A 19793-nucleotide genomic window follows, 5' to 3' on the forward strand; every position below is an offset into this window, starting at 1 on the left:
TGTGAGTGATGAATAAAAATGTTAAACACTTCAGTCTGCACACAGTCCCCTATTCTTTTACACAGATTTCTTCAGAAAACCTAAAATACCTGTCAAAGAAGATCAGGAAGAATCCTGAGAATATTTTCTATATGATGTGAGGTCTTTTTATTTTTCTGGTACTAAGGATATATAGCCCACATATGCAGTTTTATATGTTTCATTAAATATCCATTAGGAAAGAAGAAAAATGTGTATTTCAATAGCCTTTTATAATTTTGTTTTTCTCTTTACTTTTCCATTTTCTTGCTCTACATTTCTGGACCAGAAGGTATAATAGTAGGAATTGTGTTGGTATTGTTTTTATGTTTATTAATTTTGCTGGGCTGAATTTTCATGGATTTCTTTTCCTGTCATGCTAAGATTCACTCAAAAATTGATATGTTTAAATAATATATACTGAATGAATTATGAGCTATGCTTATAATAGACACATCGTAGTAACACACAAACTACTAAGGAGCACTGAACTGAAACAACTTATAAAGTCACAAAACTATGTTCTTTATAGGCCTGTCAGAGTGATTAATGAGCTGGATAAATGAAATTGAATTTTTTTTGGGAATCCAACTTTTATAATTATTTTATTCATCATAAAATAACAAGTGTGAGAGTACAAATACTGAAAAGTGTGTGTAAAAGTAACTACATTGGGGTCACATAAGATTGAAGAAATATAAGCTTATTTGTTTTTTGTTACAGTATAGGTATAGAAATACTAAATTTTGTAAGACACTATCAAGGACATGACTCTCACATAATGATATGTCATATATATTATTTTAGAAGGTAATACTGAAAAATCATAGAAACACATTACACAGAACTTTTGCTGACATATTAGTAGATATGTACTGAAAGAAAATATATTTCTTGGGGCTGTGAATGTGACTCAAGTGGTGTCATGTTCACCTAGCATGTGTGAGGCACTTGATTCAATTCTCAGCACCACATAAATTTAAAATAAAGATATTGTGTCCACCTAAAAAACTAAAAAAATAAATATTAAAAAAGAAAATCTATTTCTCCAAGTATAATATGGTTTTATGTGCAAGTTATCCATTACATCAAATTAAAAGATGCAATATATAGATGGACAAGGTGGCACACCCCTATAATCCCAGCAGCTTGGGAGGCTGAGGCTGGAGGATTGCACGTTCAAAGCAAGCCTAAGAAACAACAAGGCACTAAGTAATTCAATGAGACCCTGTCTCTAAATAAAATAAGAAATAGAGCTGGGGATGAGACTCAGTAGTCCAGTACCCTTGAGTTTAATCCCCAGTTACCCTCATCAAAAAAAGTCAAAGACTTTGAAGGCACCAATAACAATGAGAAAAAAAGTAGATAACCAAAATTGACCAAATTACATTTACTCAATGCAATAGATAATAGAAAAATAGCTATCAAATTGACCAAGTTTAAACTAGGTTTAAGAGCTAAAAAGATATCACCCCATCTCCAAAATGTACAACAGCAGTGATTAGGAAATCTATAATAGTAGAAAACCTCCTTTTGTGAAAATCAGTATTCTTATTTACAAATAATAAAATGTATCTCCATTAGGTTAAAAATTACATAATTTTAAGCTAGAAGTTATCAGAAAGCAAAGGGAACATCTTTATGTCTTACATGAACAGAATAATTTCTCAAAGAAAATCAATAATTCACATCTCAAGAAAGCTGGTACTAGTGAAAGAATCACAAATAAACTTACATATAATTTAGAAATTACTAGCTACCTGATCAAGTTGTTTCTGACAATCAGAAAAGTCAGCAAGGTTTCTATCATGTTTTTGAGAAGCTTTTTCCAATGTACTGATAATTTCTACTTAATACTGATCACATTATCATGATGAAAATTTGGTCACATGTTTAATTTGCAATAATGTCTGATTTCTAATACACCTAAAAATATTAGACACTTATTGGATAAAATAACTAGAAATTCTTCTCTTACCATTAAGGATAACTTTAATAGAAGACTTTCAGCGTGAGTGATTATGAATGGACTCATCAAGGTGATGAGTTTTATACTATGTATAAAGGCTCTATAAGAGAATTTTTCCTTGCATTTTCTCAAATCTCTGGTAATCCTTAGCTTGTGACTGCAATGCTTCACAGGTATGTTAATGGAGGCCCCAGACAAAGTCAGATAAGTCCATCTCATGCTGAAGATGGTGGTAAACCAGCAAAGAGTAATCCTCAAACCCCACAAGGTCTGGGTACCATGTTATATGATATAAAAGACCTCCAATAGTCTTGCTCTTTAAAACATTGTTTGCAAACATAGACAAAAGTCAGTTTTTTGGACAGAATAAGTTAAGTGGGTGTCTTCCTCTGCAAACCAGAATAAGTGAAAAAAGAGCCACAAAAGTGAGTTTGGGATAGGGCATTGCAGGACACAGGTCATGAAATTCTGAAATCAAAATGAAACAAACAAACAACTACTACAACAACAACAACAAAATCAGAGAACACCATATTCAAATAAGCTCATTTGAGGGAATCAAATTTGAATAAAAGCAGAGGGCAGAGGCATAACCAAAGGGATTAAATGTATTTTTTCTAAATCATATTAATGTTTTCTACAATTTTAGAATCCTAGCTGATATCCATTACTACTATCTTTATCTTTTGAATGTTTTTATCATTTTCTACCTACAATGAATGTGGCACACTAAATTTACCCCCATGTTTATGCACTTGTCATTTATCATTTTCTCTATATTGTATTTGTATGTGCATGTATTTTACCGACATTTTCAAAGTTGTGGCCTGAAATTTTCTGTTATGTCATTTCCCTGAAATGCATTTTTGTCATTTCAGGTCAGTACATCTAAATGTTCTATTGAAATAGCTGGGAAAGATGAGACAACTGCAAGCCCCAACCCCTGACTTGATTAATTATCCACTAGAATTAAAGATCAAAATCAGTGCTTCCATAGGACTTAATTTTCGTTCACCTTTCTCATACATAGTGCTTTAATCTTTAAGCAAGCTTCAGAAATTTTATTAAAAAAGAAAGTAAAAAATTCAGAGTTGTTCATGGTGCTTTTAGAGGGTACCAAAAACCTAAGACGGTGATTCTGACATCTGGGTTTCAGTTCAGGTTGGACACTGGTATTATGTTTCCACTGAATGGGATACATTGGTTATGAATATTGTCCCTTCTTTGCTTTCAATAGTCTTGGAAATATGGGGTTGAATGGAATACTTAGAATCAAAATTTTCAACACAGTTAGCATAAACTCATTTGATAATGGGAGACAACCATATTCTGAAAACAATTAAGATGACCACTCACCAAGCAATGCATATATTAATTATGTTGATAATTAAAATTCTTAAAAAGTGTTCAGATGTCAAAAGATAAAAGTGCATACCTTAAGTATATGCAGGTTTTTATAAGTAATTTATACTATAACAAACCTGTAAAAGCGACAAAGCATCTAAAACTGAGCTTAAAAAAGTAACATACAGGGCTGGGTTTGTGGCTCAGTGGTAGAGCACTTACTTACCTAGCATGTGTGAGGCACTGGATTTGATTTTCATCATGGCATATAATAAAAGATTATTGACAACTACAAAATATTTTTTAAAATAAAGAAATTCTACAGATTTCACTAACTAAACTAAAAGGACTAAAATTCATTCATCTCAATAATTTGAAAAAGTTCATGTCATAAAAAAGAGAGTAAAGAAAAGAACATCCTAACTAAAAGTGAAAAATTCCAAGACATGCAAAATGTACATATAAGAGCGTCATGTATTGGTGCTTTCAAAAGACAGATTAAATTGAAATAGATATGGTAAATTAGAGATGTAGTAATTATATGTTAATTATATATAATTGTAATATATATGCATCTGTAAAAAATGTGCCGCATTTAATGATGGGTATATATTGCAAAAAATGCACTCTAAACTTTTTTCCTCATTTCTTCAAATGCCATAGTGAATACTCACACATAGATTTTGTTATTACCAAATGCTTAAGCTAAATGTCATGTATACATGAAGTTCATCACTGAACAACAGATAATGTTACCACACATTTCTGTATACTATGAATTTATAGAAATAAGTATATATCTCATAATAATATGAACAAATAGACCTATAACACAGAAGAATTTTATATGTGTATATATGTATATATAACTATATATATAACTATATATATATATATATATATATATGTGTGTGTGTGTGTGTGTGTGTGTGTGTGTGTGTGTGTGTATAATACTTGCCATTTAGAAAAAGATAAAGTATATTGCTTGAACTGCTGTGAGAAAAAAAGAAAGACAACCTTTCCAAAAATAAACAAATAAATAACTTCTGGGACAAGGGAATATTTGTGGGAAAAGATGGCATTAGATGTGTTCTTAATAATACCAGATACAAATCATTGTAAAAAGTAATATATACTTCAATATAAAACTAAAACATAGCTGGAAACACACTTGTAATCCCAATGCCTTTTGAGGCAGAGGCAGAAAGATCATAAGTTCAAAGCCAGTCTCAGCAACTTAGCAAGGCCCTGAGCACCTTGAGCAAGACCCCATCACAAAATAAAATATTAAAAAGTTCAGGGATATGGCTGTGGCTTAAGGGCTAGCCACTTCTAGGCTTAACCTCTTATTACATATATATGTCAAATGTTAGTATAAAAAATGATTTATGTGGATGCAGTGGTGTTGAGAGCCACAGCCAAAGGGGCCCCAGCAAACTTCCAGCTGCAGGCTGATGATCCAGCTGCCAGCAAACTTCCAGTTGCCGGCTGGTGATTGGCTCACAGTGGCCCCAGCAACATCTAGCTGATTGGCTCCTCTGCGGTGATGTTCATTGGGCTGTTTCCCTGCCCTTCAGACTGCCAGCTGATGATTGGCTCACAGTGGCCCCAGCAACATCTAGCTGACTGGCTCCTCTGCGGAGCTGCTCATTGGGTGACTTCTTTGGCTCTGCCCACGCAACCCAGCCAATCGGCCTCAAGAGCAGGAGGATTGTGGAAAGTTGAGAGGCTGGTGTGTGGGGGAGAGGCTTGTGGAAGCCGGTGGTGGCAGTTGGGCTCTGAGGGTTTTTCCCTGGAGCTGTTTTGTTTGGCGTTTGTAGTTCTAAAAATAAAGTTAGTTTCTTTTTGACAAGTGGCTCCTGATTTGTGCCAAGCCAGACTTCGGCATTTGGTGGCTCGCACGGGGAGCAACTGAGGGTAAGTAAACTGCTCGCCCCTGAGGGCAGGGCGAGAGGATGGGTAGCCATTTTAAGTGTCCTCTTTTGTTTTGCTTTGTTTTTGTTTTAACTTTCCTGTCCCTGGAGATGAGTAAGAGGGAAGAAAAACCACTCACATCTGAGGAAAAACTATTTGCGTCTGAGGAACAGATAGGGAGAAAGGACGGATGCATATGTCAGGAGGATAGAAAGGCTGTTATAATGATTTTGTGTGGTTCCATTTTTATTGGATTCTGTCTCGGTTTGGTTTGGTGTTAACTTGCTGGGTTGTATTATAGTAGAAATACGGGATCAGCAATTAGTAAAAAACAAACCGAAAGAGTGTTAAGTAAATTGTTAGAGGAAGGAAGCTTCCCAGTAAAATCAAGAGCAGTCAGGGCATACGTTGATATAATACAAGAATATAGCCCATGGCTTTTTAAGGAGGAGTTGTTAGATATATCACAATGGAACCATCATGGTGAAGATTTAAAAAGAATAGAAAAGAACAACCCAGGGACTCTGCCAGTTGGCACATTGTCATTGTGGACGTTGGTATCTGGTTTGCTTAGTCCAAAGCCTTCAGTTCAGACAGAGGTAGAGGAAGAAGAAGACATATTGATTCAAGTAGAAGAGGAAGTCTCTCAAGTTAGTCAGAAAGAGGAAAAGATTCAAGTAAAAGAGAAGGTCTTTCGAGATAGTGAGACAGAGGAAGGAAGTTTAGAGCAGAAAAATCTATCAGGGGAAAAGTTAAAACAGGAGACTGCTAATAAGACCCTTTTATTAGAGAGCGTAAGTGTCCAACCAACAGCACCGCCTCCACAGGAGATTGCTACTAACAGCATTCTATCACCAGAGGGCGTAAGTGTTCAACCAACAGTGCCACCTCTACAGGAGACTTCTACTAACAGCACTCTATCACCAGAGGGCATAAGTGTCCAATCAACAGCACCACCTCCATATGCTAAGAGACTCCCAACCCCCGCAGTTGATAGTTGGGATCCTGAGACAGGATCTCAAGTATGCCCTGTATTTGAGGTAGGAGGGCAGCGAACTTACCAGGGTTTAAATTTCAAATCAGTGAAGGAGCTAAAAGAGGCTGTAACAACCTATGGTCCTCAAGCACCCTTCACTGTAAGCTTGGTCGAATCCATTACCAACTTAAGCATGACGCCAGCAGATTGGGCTAGTATGTGTAAAGCTGTGCTAAATGGAGGACAATACCTGTTATGGAAGGTTGCCAATGAGGAATTTTGCAAGGAGACGGCTAGTCTAAATGCAGCAGCTGGTTATCCTCAGAGAAATCTAGATATGTTGTTAGGAAAGGGACCTTATGAGGATCGGCAGCAACAAAATGCATATGATCCTGGTGTATATTCACAAATTGCTATAGATGCAGTCAGGGCATGGAAGACTTTACAAGAACATGGAGGTTTACAAGGTCAATTATCTAAGATAATACAAGGAGCTAATGAACCTTACGCTGAATTTGTAGATAGGCTTATTCAAACAGCTACCAGAGTTTTTGGGAATACAGAACAAGCAATGCCATTAATAAAACAACTGGCTTATGACCAAGTGAATCGTTGGTGTAGAGATATCATTAGACCATGGAAACAGGAAGATTTAAACACATATATTAAATTATGTAGAGACATTAATGAACAAGGGCAAATTGTGGCAGCTGCAGTAAAACAAGCTTTAGATGCCAGAGACATTAATGAACAAGGGCAAATTGTGGCAGCTGCAGTAAAACAGGCTTTAGATGCCAGAGACATTAATGAACAAGGGCAAATTGTGGCAGCTGCAGTAAAACAGGTTTTAGATGCCAGAGACATTAATGAGCAAGGGCAAATTGTGGCAGCTGCAGTATAACAGGCTTTAGATGCCAGGCCAAGAACATGCTACAATTGTCAACAAACAGGACATTTTAAAAGGAATTGCCCCATAGGAGGAGGGTTTAACAAAACTAGGTATCAAACAAGTAGAATACCGGGTATTTGCCCACGATGCCATAGAGGGAGACATTGGGCTAATGAATGCCGTTCTCAAACCACCATAGAGGGTACTCCATTATATTGGGCTAATGAATGCCATCCTCAAACCACCATAGAGGGTACTCCATTATCAAAAAACGAACAAGGACAAGGTGTTTATCCACAATATCGTGGACAAAGGCATCGGGCTCCGTTGCCAAAAAATGGACAGGGGGCCCCAATGCTCCGGGGCCCCAAACCACAAATATACGGAGCACTGGAGGAACCCAGCAACCCCAGCAACCCCATCAGGGTAGTGCCCAGCACATCAGATCCCTCATCAGACAAACCAGAGGGAGCGCAGGGTTGGACATCTGCGCCTCCACCAAATCAGTACTAACTCCAGAGATGGGAGTTCAAATCATTCCCACAGGGGTAAAAGGACCTCTTCCCAAAGGAACAGTAGGCTTATTATTGGGACGCAGCTCTTCTACTCTAAAAGGACTTTTGATAAGTCCTGGGGTAATTGATTCCAATTATGAAGGTGAAATAAAAATTATAGCCAGTTCTCCAAAGGGTATATCAGTAATTTCACCAGGAGATAGAATAGCACAGTTACTAATAATACCAAGCCTACATGATAAATTTTCCAATCATGTTGTAGAAAGAGGTTCCAAGGGATTAGGCTCCACAGGTGTAGATTGGGCTATGCTTTCTTTAAATTTAGATTCTCGCCCCATGCTAAAACTAAATATTCAAGGACATGAATTTAATGGGCTACTGGATACAGGTGCAGACCTTAGCATCATCTCTCGTCAAGAATGGCCAAAACATTGGCCATTACAACAAGCCACTCAATCGCTTCGAGGCCTAGGAGTGGCGACTAATCCCGATAGAAGTGCAATGGTATTAGATTGGAAGGATCCTGAAGGATGTGAAGGAACTATACAGCCATATGTATTGGATCATCTTCCCGTAAATTTATGGGGACGAGATGTCCTAGATCAATTAGGTTTGACATTAACAAATAATATCAATCAAAATGCACCCACTATTATGGCTAGACAAGGTTTTAGGAAAGGAAAAAGATTAGAAAAACAAGAACAAGGTATAGCAGCACCAATACAAATAGATCAAGGAACAGACAGACATGGGTTGGATTTTCACAAAGGGCCACTGAGACAATAAAAATTACATGGAAATCAGAAAGACCAGTATGGGTTCCTCAGTGGCCCTTGACTAAAGAAAAGACACAAGTAGCCCATGATCTGGTCAAACAACAATTAGCGGAAGGACATATACAACCTTCTGTATCTCCCCATAATACTCCCATTTTTGTCATCAAAAAGAAATCTGGTAAATGGAGATTACTGCAAGATTTAAGAGCCATTAACAATGAAATGGTCATTATGGGACCTGCTCAATCGGGGATTCCTCAATTGTCTGCTTTGCCAAAAACTTGGTATGTTTTAGTTATAGATATTAAAGATTGTTTTTTTTCAATTCCAATTCATCCTGAGGATAGTCCACGTTTTGCATTTACTATCCCTGCACTAAATCATGAAGGTCCTGCAGAGATATGAATGGAAAGTACTCCCTCAAGGGATGGCTAACAGCCCAACTATGTGTCAAATTTATGTTAACAAAGTAATCCAGCCATTTAGAAATCAAAATCCTGAACTACAAATATTTCATTATATGGATGATGTATTATTAGCACACAAAGCTAAAAACACATTGCTAGAATGTTATGCCACACTTACAAACTTATTAAAAAATTATAATCTAGAGATAGCAATAGATAAAGTACAATTAAATTTTCCAATTAATTATTTAGGAGTTCTATTATCCTCAACCATTGTCTGTCCACCAAAAATTCAAATACGAGTTGATCAACTCAAATCACTTAATGACTTTCAAAAGTTATTAGGAGACATAAATTGGATAAGGCCTTATCTAGGTATTCCAACAGGAGAATTGGGACCTTTATTTGATATCCTAAAAGGTCCATCAGATCCAAATTCACCCCGAATGTTAACGCCTGAAGCAAGAAAGGCATTAAAAATCATTGAAACATATATGGAAAATATGCATTTGGATAGAATTGATATAAGTTTGCCTTTATTATTTATTGTACTACCAACAAAAAATATTCCTACAGGAGTATTTTGGCAAGAAGGTCCATTATTATGGATACATTTATCTTATTATCCTAACACTATTCTTACTAGGTATCCTGAGGCTGTAGGACAATTAATACTCAAAGGAATAAAAACAGCAAAGGCAGTGTTTGGAATTTCTCCCCATAAAATTATTACTCCATATACTATGAATCAAATTGATGAATTAGCTAATGAGTTAAATACTTGGGCAATAATAATGTGCAAATCTAATGTTTCATTTGACAACCACTTACCATCTAATCCTTTATTGTCTTTTTGGTCATTGCATCCTGTAATTTTTCCAAAAATGACAAGAAAAACACCTATCATGAATGCTCCAAATATATTCACTGATGGGTCAAATAATGGTACAGCAGCAATAGTTACACCTGATCAAACTTTTACATTTTTAGTACCCAAACAATCAGCTCAAAAGGTAGAGCTTAATGCAGTATTACAAACTTTTGTGATGTTTAAAGATTCTGTATTTAATTTATTTTCTGATAGCCAGTATATAGTTAATGCTATAGTATCCCTTGAAGATGCTGGTAGGATTTCCCCTTCTTCTACTGTTTTCTCTTTGTTTTCCACTATACAAAGTTTAATCTGGGACAGAAAAGATCCATTCTTTATAGGACATATCAGGGCACATACAGGATTGCCTGGAGCCCTTAGTTTGGGCAATGATTTAGCAGATAAAACTACACGTGACATACATATTTTCTCTACACTAGAAGAAGCTATAAATTTTCATGAAAGATTCCATGTCAATGCTAATACTTTACAAAAGCATTTTAAAATAACTAAGGAACAAGCTAGACAAATAATAAAACAATGTCAAAATTGTGTGACCTTTTTACCACAAGTTAATCTTGGAGTCAATCCTAGAGGATTGATGCCTAACCATATTTGGCAGATGGACGTCACACACTTGCCAGAATTTGGAAAATTAAAATATTTGCATGTTACAGTTGATACTTCTTCTGGATTTTTGATGGGCTCCCTTCATGCCGGCGAAAAAACTAAAGATGTTATAGCTCATTGCTTACAAAATTTTGCCACTGTGGGTATTCCAAAACAGTTAAAAACAGATAATGCCCCTGGTTATACGTCTACTTCTTTTAAACAATTTTGCTCATCATTTGGCATTACTCATATAACAGGAATCCCATACAATCCACAGGGACAAGGCATAGTTGAAAGAGCTCATCAAACTATTAAAATGTACTTATTAAAGCAAAAAAACGGAATTGGGAAGGGGTATATATTCCCCAAAGATAAACTTAAAATAACCCTTTTTACTCTAAACTTTTTAAATTTGGATTCATCAGGACTTAGTGCTGCAGAAAGGCATATGTGTCCAAAAAATGTACATAAGCCCAAGGTACTTTGGAAAGATATTCTAACAGGACAATGGAAAGGTCCTGACCCAGTAATTGTCTGGAATCGGGGGTCTGTTTGTGTGTTTCCACAGGAAGAACAGCAGCCGATTTGGATTCCAGAGAGATTAACCAAGGTTCTGACCCAGAACAGCAGCCGATTTGGATTCCAGAGAGATTAACCAAGGTTCTGACCCAGTGATTGTCTGGAGTCGGGGGCCTGTTTGTGTGTTTCCACAGGGAGAACAGCAGCTGATTTGGATTCCGGAGAGATTAACTAAAATCCTGACCCAGTGATTGTCTGGAGTCGGGGGTCTGTTTTTGTGTTTCCACAGGGAGAACAGTAGCCGATTTGGATTCCAGAGAGATTAACTAAAGCGATTTCTACAGACCAAAAAGAAGATGATTTAGCTCAAATCCATAATAGCTGATATCCAAAACTCCAATTTGGCTATCCTTACATCTGCGACAGAACCAGGATGCTTTTTTCAATATCTATTTTATTATTGCCCTTTCCCATATCATGAAGTTCTATTTTATTTTTTTGAGCTCATACAGACCTAGGTTAATGTTTTGCTGATCAGTTCTATTTTTTTTGACTATAGAGTTTTTAAACATTGCAATAGAGATTTTACCTGTAAAAAGTTATAAGGCCTTTACTATTATGTTATGTGTTGTATGTATTATATTATGTGTGCACACTTGTGTTTTGTGTTATATGTTTGAATGTACGTATGTCCAATGTACGTATTTCCATATATCATATATGATGAGCGCTCATGAAAAGATGGATTCAAATATTTTTTTTATTCACGTGATTTAAATGGTTTAATTTAAATTGGGTAAATAACTGTTAAGAATTGTTTTAATATGTAAACAAAAAAGGAGGTTAACAGATCTGTTTGTTTACTCTCACCTTTCGTTTTCATTATATTTAATAATTCTCTTCAATATAATGTAAATTGTTAAGAAAATTGTTTTCTTTTAGTGTCTTCTGGAATGTTACCTAATTTTTTCTTTAGCCATTATTGCCAGAATTTCTATCTTCATCCCAGTGCCGATGAAGATAATATAAATTGTTAAGAAAATTGTTTTCTTTTAGTGTCTTCTGGAATGTTACCTAATTTTTTCTTTAGCCATTATTGCCAGAATTTCTATCTTCATCCCAGTGCCGATGAAGATAATATAAATTGTTAAGAAAATTGTTTTCTTTTAGTGTCTTCTGGAATGTTACCTAATTTTTTCTTTAGCCATTATTGCCAGAATTCCTATCTTCATCCCTGTGCCGGTGAAGACAAAGATAAAACTAATCTACAGTTTCTGCAATAGGCATCACTGAACTGCTTACAGAACTTGCACTGAACTGCTTACAGAACTATGTGTCACTTGTATGCATTGTGAACTATCTGTTGGTGCAGCGACTTGTGGTAGTGTTGGGGTATTTTTGCTGATGATATCATCGGTGGTACAATTTTCCCAAAAGGAGCCGTCAATTGACTTGGTATATCTTCCTCCCTTCTGCTTGTCATGATCATTGAGCTAAAATTTGGGGGTCAACAGAGGTGAGGCAAAGGACCTCACCCCCCCCCCCGCTGAGACCTCTCCATAGGTGTGGCTGTATACTGGACCGGTAGTCAATGACGGGTAAGATCCAATTACAATGGTACCAACCTAAGACAGGAGGCTGACGCCCTGAGGTCAGCTCATCCGAAGACGGGTAAGGACCATATGTAGTATTGGACAACCTAAGGCAGGCACGGTCCCTAAGCCACATGCTTGTTGTTTAAACAGAGAGGGGGAGATGTTGAGAGCCACAGCCAAAGGGGCCCCAGCAAACTTCCAGCTGCAGGCTGATGATCCAGCTGCCAGCAAACTTCCAGTTGCCGGCTGATGATTGGCTCACAGTGGCCCCAGCAACATCTAGCTGATTGGCTCCTCTGCGGTGATGTTCATTGGGCTGTTTCCCTGCCCTTCAGACTGCCAGCTGATGATTGGCTCACAGTGGCCCCAGCAACATCTAGCTGATTGGCTCCTCTGCGAAGCTGCTCATTGGGTGACTTCTTTGGCTCTGCCCATGCAACCCAGCCAATCGGCCTCAAGAGCAGGAGGATTGTGGAAAGTTGAGAGGCTGGTGTGTGGGGGAGAGGCTTGTGGAAGCCGGTGGTGGCAGTTGGGCTCTGAGGGTTTTTCCCTGGAGCTGTTTTGTTTGGCGTTTGTAGTTCTAAAAATAAAGTTAGTTTCTTTTTGACAAGTGGCTCCTGATTTGTGCCAAGCCAGACTTCGGCACAGTGGTGCACATCTTTCGTGCTGATGGCTCAAAAATCTGAGGCAGAAAGACAGCGAGTTCAAAACCAGCCTCAGCAAAAGTGAGGAGCCAAGCTCCTCAGTGAGACCCTGTCTTTAAATAACATACAATATAGGGCTGGGAATGTGCCTCAATGGCTGAGTGCCCCTAAGTTCAATCCCTGTTGCCAAAAACACAACAATAGATTGCAAACAAATAAATTTACCATAAATGGACTACACTATCCAACACTAGTTCAGAAAATGGATTAGAAACCACAGATCACTGTTTACTCCCAAGAAATATCTATAGAACTGTCCAACACTAGCTACTTCACATAAACTTGCCTCATGAATTTAATGCTTCAGTCAAACAGATTTCTTTCAGTCTGTGCAGTGCTATTAAAAAGGATATAAGCGAAATCTGAGAGCCAGGTCTGACATAAGATGCCTGTAATGCCAGAAGCTCAGAAGAATTAAGCAGAAAAAATTTGAGTTCAAAGATAGCCTCAGAAAATTAGAAAAGCTCTAAAACTCTTAGGGAGATACTGTATCAAAATAAAACATAAAAATGACTGCAGGTATGACTCAGTGGTAAGCATCCCTAAGTTCAACTCGAGTACAAAACCCAATGATGCCAAACAAATATCTAAAAGTTAATGGATATATATATATATATATATATATATATATATATATATATATATATAATGTATATGTCAAGGCCCTTCAAAGCTCAAAATAAAAATGCCATATAATCCACTAATAACTATTTTGGGTAGCAAGGCAAAGTTTTAAACACCTTTACTCCCAGTGGTACAGGAGGATGAGACAGGAGAATCTCAAGTGAGGACCATCTTGATCAGGTCTCAGTGAGATCCTGTCTCAATCAATCAATCGAACAGAAAATGGCTGGGAATGTAGCAAATTGCTAAAGTGCCCATGGGTTAATCTCCAGTACTTAAATAAAAATAAATAAATGATTCTGGATAAAAAAATAAGTTATACAATCCAGTAATAATAATCCTAGGTATATGTTTAATGGAATTGGATTTTGTTGTCATATTTTACTGCACTTCCATTTTCATTGTAGCTCTATTCACAGTAGCTAATGAAAGGAAACAAATTAATTGTCTTTTAAATGAAAGGTATATCAGAATATTCCATCCCGCTGTAGAGCACCCAACTACTCCTCTTAGAGGCTGCACACTTATAGCTTAAACTGTTCCCTAGAAGGCAATGCTCAGATACTGGTGTTTTCTAAATATCGCAAGATACTTTAGTATCTGTGAGCACCTTGTGTCAGATTCTTCTGAAACTCAGAACAATACACAAAAAAGTACAAGATTATTGACATGACCTTTGACCTTCTAATTTGTTGTATACTTTAGCCCTTGAAATTAAACTTCTCTGTAATTTAAATTGAAGTACAGTCTCACTTTTATTTCTCTGTTACAATGGACAAAGTAGTTTGCTGGAATGTTTCTACAAGTAATTTTAATAAAGTTGTCTTGCATATATAAAAGAAAAAAATTCAAATAAGGATCCATTCAGTTTTTTGCATGTGTTGCATTGAAAACTAAACCTAGGGCCTTGTGCATTCAGGGCAACCATTCTACCAACTGAGCTATATCCCCAGCGACAATCAATTACATTTTTAAAATTCTTTAATTAGGACACATTAACTATACTATCTTATTTAGAAGGGAGTAATTCTCTTTAGTGTCACCTGATTTTGTCACCTGATTTTTCCCCTACTTTCTTCTAATGTGAAAGCCTCACAAAGATATAGCAAAATCTTATAAATCTTCCCTCCAGTTCTAAGAGAAAAAAATTACATATAATGAATCCATTTAAACTGAAACATGAGAAAATAATTGACAATGTTGAAACTAGAGTTTTGAGCTGCAATTAAAATGTTTATTTTGCCAATTTCTTCTAGGTTTTTGGCAAACAATTTTTGAAAAATAAAATCTACGAATACTCAGGGAAGGTAAGAGCAAACAGAGTAGTATTTATTTAAAGAAGAAGAGATACTCAGGTGCAGTGGTACATGCCTGTAATCCCAGTGGCTCAGAAGGCTAAGAAAGAAGAATAACAAGTTTAAAGACAGCCTCAAAAAAGTGAGATGCTATAAAACAGTGAGTTCCTGTCTCTAAATAAAATACAAAACCGGGCTGGGGATATTGTTCAGTGGTCAGGTGCCACTGAGTTCAATTACTGGTACAAAAACAAAAGAAGAGAGAGAACAACCACCATGCATGAGAGGGGATGATGGCAGAAAAAACATTTTAGTGTGCCGGCTTAGGTGTTTTTATGTGGTTTTGTGTGAGATTATGGAGCAAATATATAACATATCTATTGGAAAAGGCACCCTGACTACCAATTGGGTTCAATTCCATTCTTTTTTGTGACTCATCCTCCTTTTTTCAACTTTTATCTGAGTTCACCTTTGGGACATAGGACTTTGTTGAAGGTGTTCCCACAAATGTGTCTCGAGAATTTTTCTACATTTGAAGTAGGACTTTATGCTGCTCATTAATATATCTACTAGTTAGCCTCTAGGTGTGGTTAAATGAAGCCCATTATTCTGACTACCTTGTCATTTTACTATTTATTCTATTTTATAATTATCCACTGGGAACAGGGAACCCTGGCTTTGGAAATGTGAACAGAGATCTAGGGGTTTATTCTCAGAAAACTAGGGGTTTATTCTCAGACCTATAAAAAGGTAAGCTGAAGTTCTGGATTTCTGATTTTTTTTCCTAGATTTGAGATACTGCTTCCCCTACATTTAAAAAGCTCAGAAAACATGAGGCTTGAGACTTCAAAGCCAGCCTCATCTACTTAGTGAGGTCCCCCCAAAAAATCATTGATAACCCATCTCTAAATTTATGGATCAATGTATAAACATCCCTATGTTGAATTCCCTGTACCAAACAAACCAAAACATTGCAATCACAGACCTGAAAACTATTTATAATTTAAGGCTAATACAAATCCTCTGTTTTGAAGCAAGCTCCAAGGAGTATTGTGTTCTTTTGTATTTAGACTCCCAGATGATATTCTTATCATGAAAATTTAGCACACTGTTCATTTTACATATCATAGAAATGGCCTTATGTATGCTCTTCTTTACTTTCTTAGGTGAAGTTTCATATTTTCAATTAACAAAACTCTTAATGTACATATACAGTCTTCTGGTTGCAGTTTCCATAGCATGTTGCATTATTACCATGCCTGTGATGAAAAATATGCTTGTTTTCAAATTTCTCCTCTAATGACAAATTAAAAATATATAGATGGTCCTTGATTTATTCATTTCAGTTCTCAGCCATATCCCAAGTTTATTTCAAATCCATGCTAGAAGGTTTAAAAGTCTTTGCACAAACATTTTTCCCACTGAAAAAAAAAGAACCAGGTGAACACACATTCTGCTTGTTTTTATGAGTATTTAATCCAGGGGTGCTTGACTACTGAGCTATATACACAGCTTTTTAATTTTTTTTGTTGTTGTTTTAATTTTAAGGGAAAGTCTTGCTAAGTTGCCTTCCCACATTACTGAGATTAGCTTTGAACTTGTGATACACCTGCTTCAGCCTCCCAAATTCATGTATTACAGACATTAGCCACCACAAGTGGCTACTATTTTTTTTAATAAATGTCATTATTTAACTTTGAAGAGAATAAGAAAAGTATGGTGAATCATGAGATCTAGAGAGGGCAAGTTTTATCTTTGTGGTTAGGCATATTTAATCCTGAATTCAGTTCAAGTTTCTTGATTATTGTTGCCCTGCCTGGTGCAGTGTTAAAACTCTATAATCCCAATAAGCTGTGAGAGTGAGGAGGGCGGATTGTAAGTTTGAAAAACATTTCAGAAAAATGTCTCAAAATTAAAAAGAAAAAAAAATAGAAAGAACTGGGAACACAGTTCAGGGGTAATAATCCCCCAGTCTAATTACCAGTAACACATACTAACACACACACACAGACACACACACAGACACACACACACACACACACACACACACACACACACACTACTTGTGGGGTTTTGAAAATGATCTTTGACACTGAACAGCTGTTTTGACCTAATCTACAAAAGGAAGAATGATAATGAGTTCCAAAATTTTTGCAAATCTTTAGCCTTATCTGTATAACAGAAAGCTTGGCAATTTGCTTTTTATCTTACTCTAGCCAAAATGCAGAATGTTTTTTTCCAAATTCTGGATCTGGGTTCTTCTTATTTTTTATGGCTTTATGTTAAGCTGTGCCTATGAAAAAGCATTAGCCAGGTATCTAGTCAGGGAACACTTTGAAAGCTTTTGCTTTTGCTTTCAGAGCACTGTCACCTCCATTAGAAAAAACTCAGATTAATTTACTTGATTATCAGATATCCTGGAGAAGGAGAATCAGGGTGATATTTTTTGGCAGTCAGATCACCCTCTGAAGTTCAGTAATCTTATCAATTATCAGCTAAACACATGTAGCAAAAGAATTCCAGATTATTTAAAATCCAAATTTAAATCAGTAAATTTTCACGTGACTTCTTATATGGTGATAAATAATAGCATACCCACTGTAGGCAAGATGTCAAGATTCAATTACATGTGGTACAAAAATTAACTGGAAAATAACAAATATCTTATAGGTAGTGATTCCACTTCTCTAGTATAAGTTTAACATTGGATTTTTCTTTATATAGTATTGAATTATTTAGAAATATGTGTAGACATCTAGGCATTTAATTTGTACTAATATTCTCTCAGTACCCCAAACCAAAGAAGGAAACAGACATCACAACTCTGCCATTAGGCTCAGGGCAAAATTGAAAAATAAATTTTCTTTTCATGTGTTTATTCTCTTAAGTCTGGGCTACTGAAAAATCTGAAGATCTGGCTACCTCCACCTCCTGGGACACCAATTATTTGAGTTTTACAGTGCTATATTAGAAAGAGGAATAGACCTGTGCCCAGCCTCTTTTGAGAAACAGTATCCACATTTGTATACTTCTGCATTGGTAATGCCTACTCTCCCAAAATACACTGTCTCCCCTGTTGTTAGGTCCTAATAAAAATATGGCCTAAGAAGTGTATTCCATTACCTAGGACATAAAATAAGTGGTTCTGGCATTTCATCTTACTGAGTTCAAGGAATTCATAGCTCTAAAACATGGAATGTGGATGTGGTGAACTGAGATGTACCTGAGACTTCAATTAAGAAGAAATTCTAAAATAAATTTACAAAAATACATATATTCATTAGTAAATTTATATTTTCAAGCCATAATAATATTCTGGATATACTGGCTTAAGTTATTAAAATCGATTTTACATTATTTTTGTTTCATTAACATGAACACTAGAAATTTTAAAATTACACTTGTGCCTCACAAATATTTTCATGAACATTGCTGACTCAGGGGATGGCTTAAAAATTAAAAGCTCAAACAGACTTCCACTTAAGACCAGGGAGCAGAAATTTAAATGAAATCTGAATGTATATTTTATCATGTCATTTTTTGGGAGGAAGCATACCAGAAATCAAACTCAGGGTACTCGACCACTGAGCCACATCTCCATGCTTATTTTATATTTTATTTAGAGACAGGGTGTCACTGTGCCTTATGCAGATGCTGGCTATGACTTTTGATTCCCATGCCTCAGCCTTTTGAGCTGCTGGAATTATAGGTGTGCACCACCTGGCCCAACAATATTATTTTTATTTATGAGTAATATATACAAACATATAACTGATAAATTGAGTTGACCTTATATACAGTCATAAATAAAAATGTCCTCCTGTCTGGGCTAGATCCCTACTACTTCCTTAAAATAAATGCATCCTGATGATGTGCATTTAATTCAGTTACACAAAAGGAAAAATAAAAACAACAGGAGCATCCGTGCATTCCATTAATACCAGCTACTTTAGAGGTCATAGTAAGAAAATTCGAGGTTAGCATAGGCAAATTACTCAGACTCTGTTCCAAATTTTTTTTTAAAAAATGGAGTGGTAATGAGAATTTATAGCAACATCTCCTGTGGGTGGTTAAGTACCCAGTCCAAAAAGAAACAGCAGCCAAGAATCTGTCATTCAAGTTCAATTCATTCTTCGGTTTGATTCCACAAACTGTCATGCACAAGGTAGGCTCACTAGTTTTAGCCTTATGACAGGGCCTGAAACCCTGTTCAATCAGAGATCTTTAATAAAAACTGTCCAATCCATACACCACCTGTGAAGGGGGGCAGTCTTCCACAGTCTGGTCAGGGTTGGTATGGCAAACCCATCATTCTTTGCATCTGTTTCTAGGTTCCCTCTCCTATCCTCAGGAGCCCCATGCTTCTTCACTACACAGTGCTGGAAGAACCATAGGGATAAGGGTGGGCACCCTGAAAACCAGACAATGGTGAGTGTGCACTGGTAACTGGGAGATTGTGTCCATGGGATTGATGATACAGGACACTCTTATGGTTTTCTTCAGTGTCTGCTGGCCAGAGGAATTCTCTGTTGCAGCTCAGCTCTCATTTCTCTCTGGCCATTCTAGTGGGATGTAGGTCAATCTCTGGGCATTCTGTCACATCACTGAATGGTGTCTTCAGCCATTTTCTGAAGCCCTGTATGGGCATCAGTGTGCCATAGCCCAGCATCTCCCCATACTGTGTGGTGGAGACAACAATGTTAATGGGGGGGAACCCCAGCTCCGTGAGTTATGGTTTGGCATGAGAGTAGCTGTGTTCTGTAAG

Source organism: Ictidomys tridecemlineatus, chromosome 13, assembly GCF_052094955.1.
Source record: "Ictidomys tridecemlineatus isolate mIctTri1 chromosome 13, mIctTri1.hap1, whole genome shotgun sequence".
NCBI classification, from domain to species: domain Eukaryota; kingdom Metazoa; phylum Chordata; class Mammalia; order Rodentia; family Sciuridae; genus Ictidomys; species Ictidomys tridecemlineatus.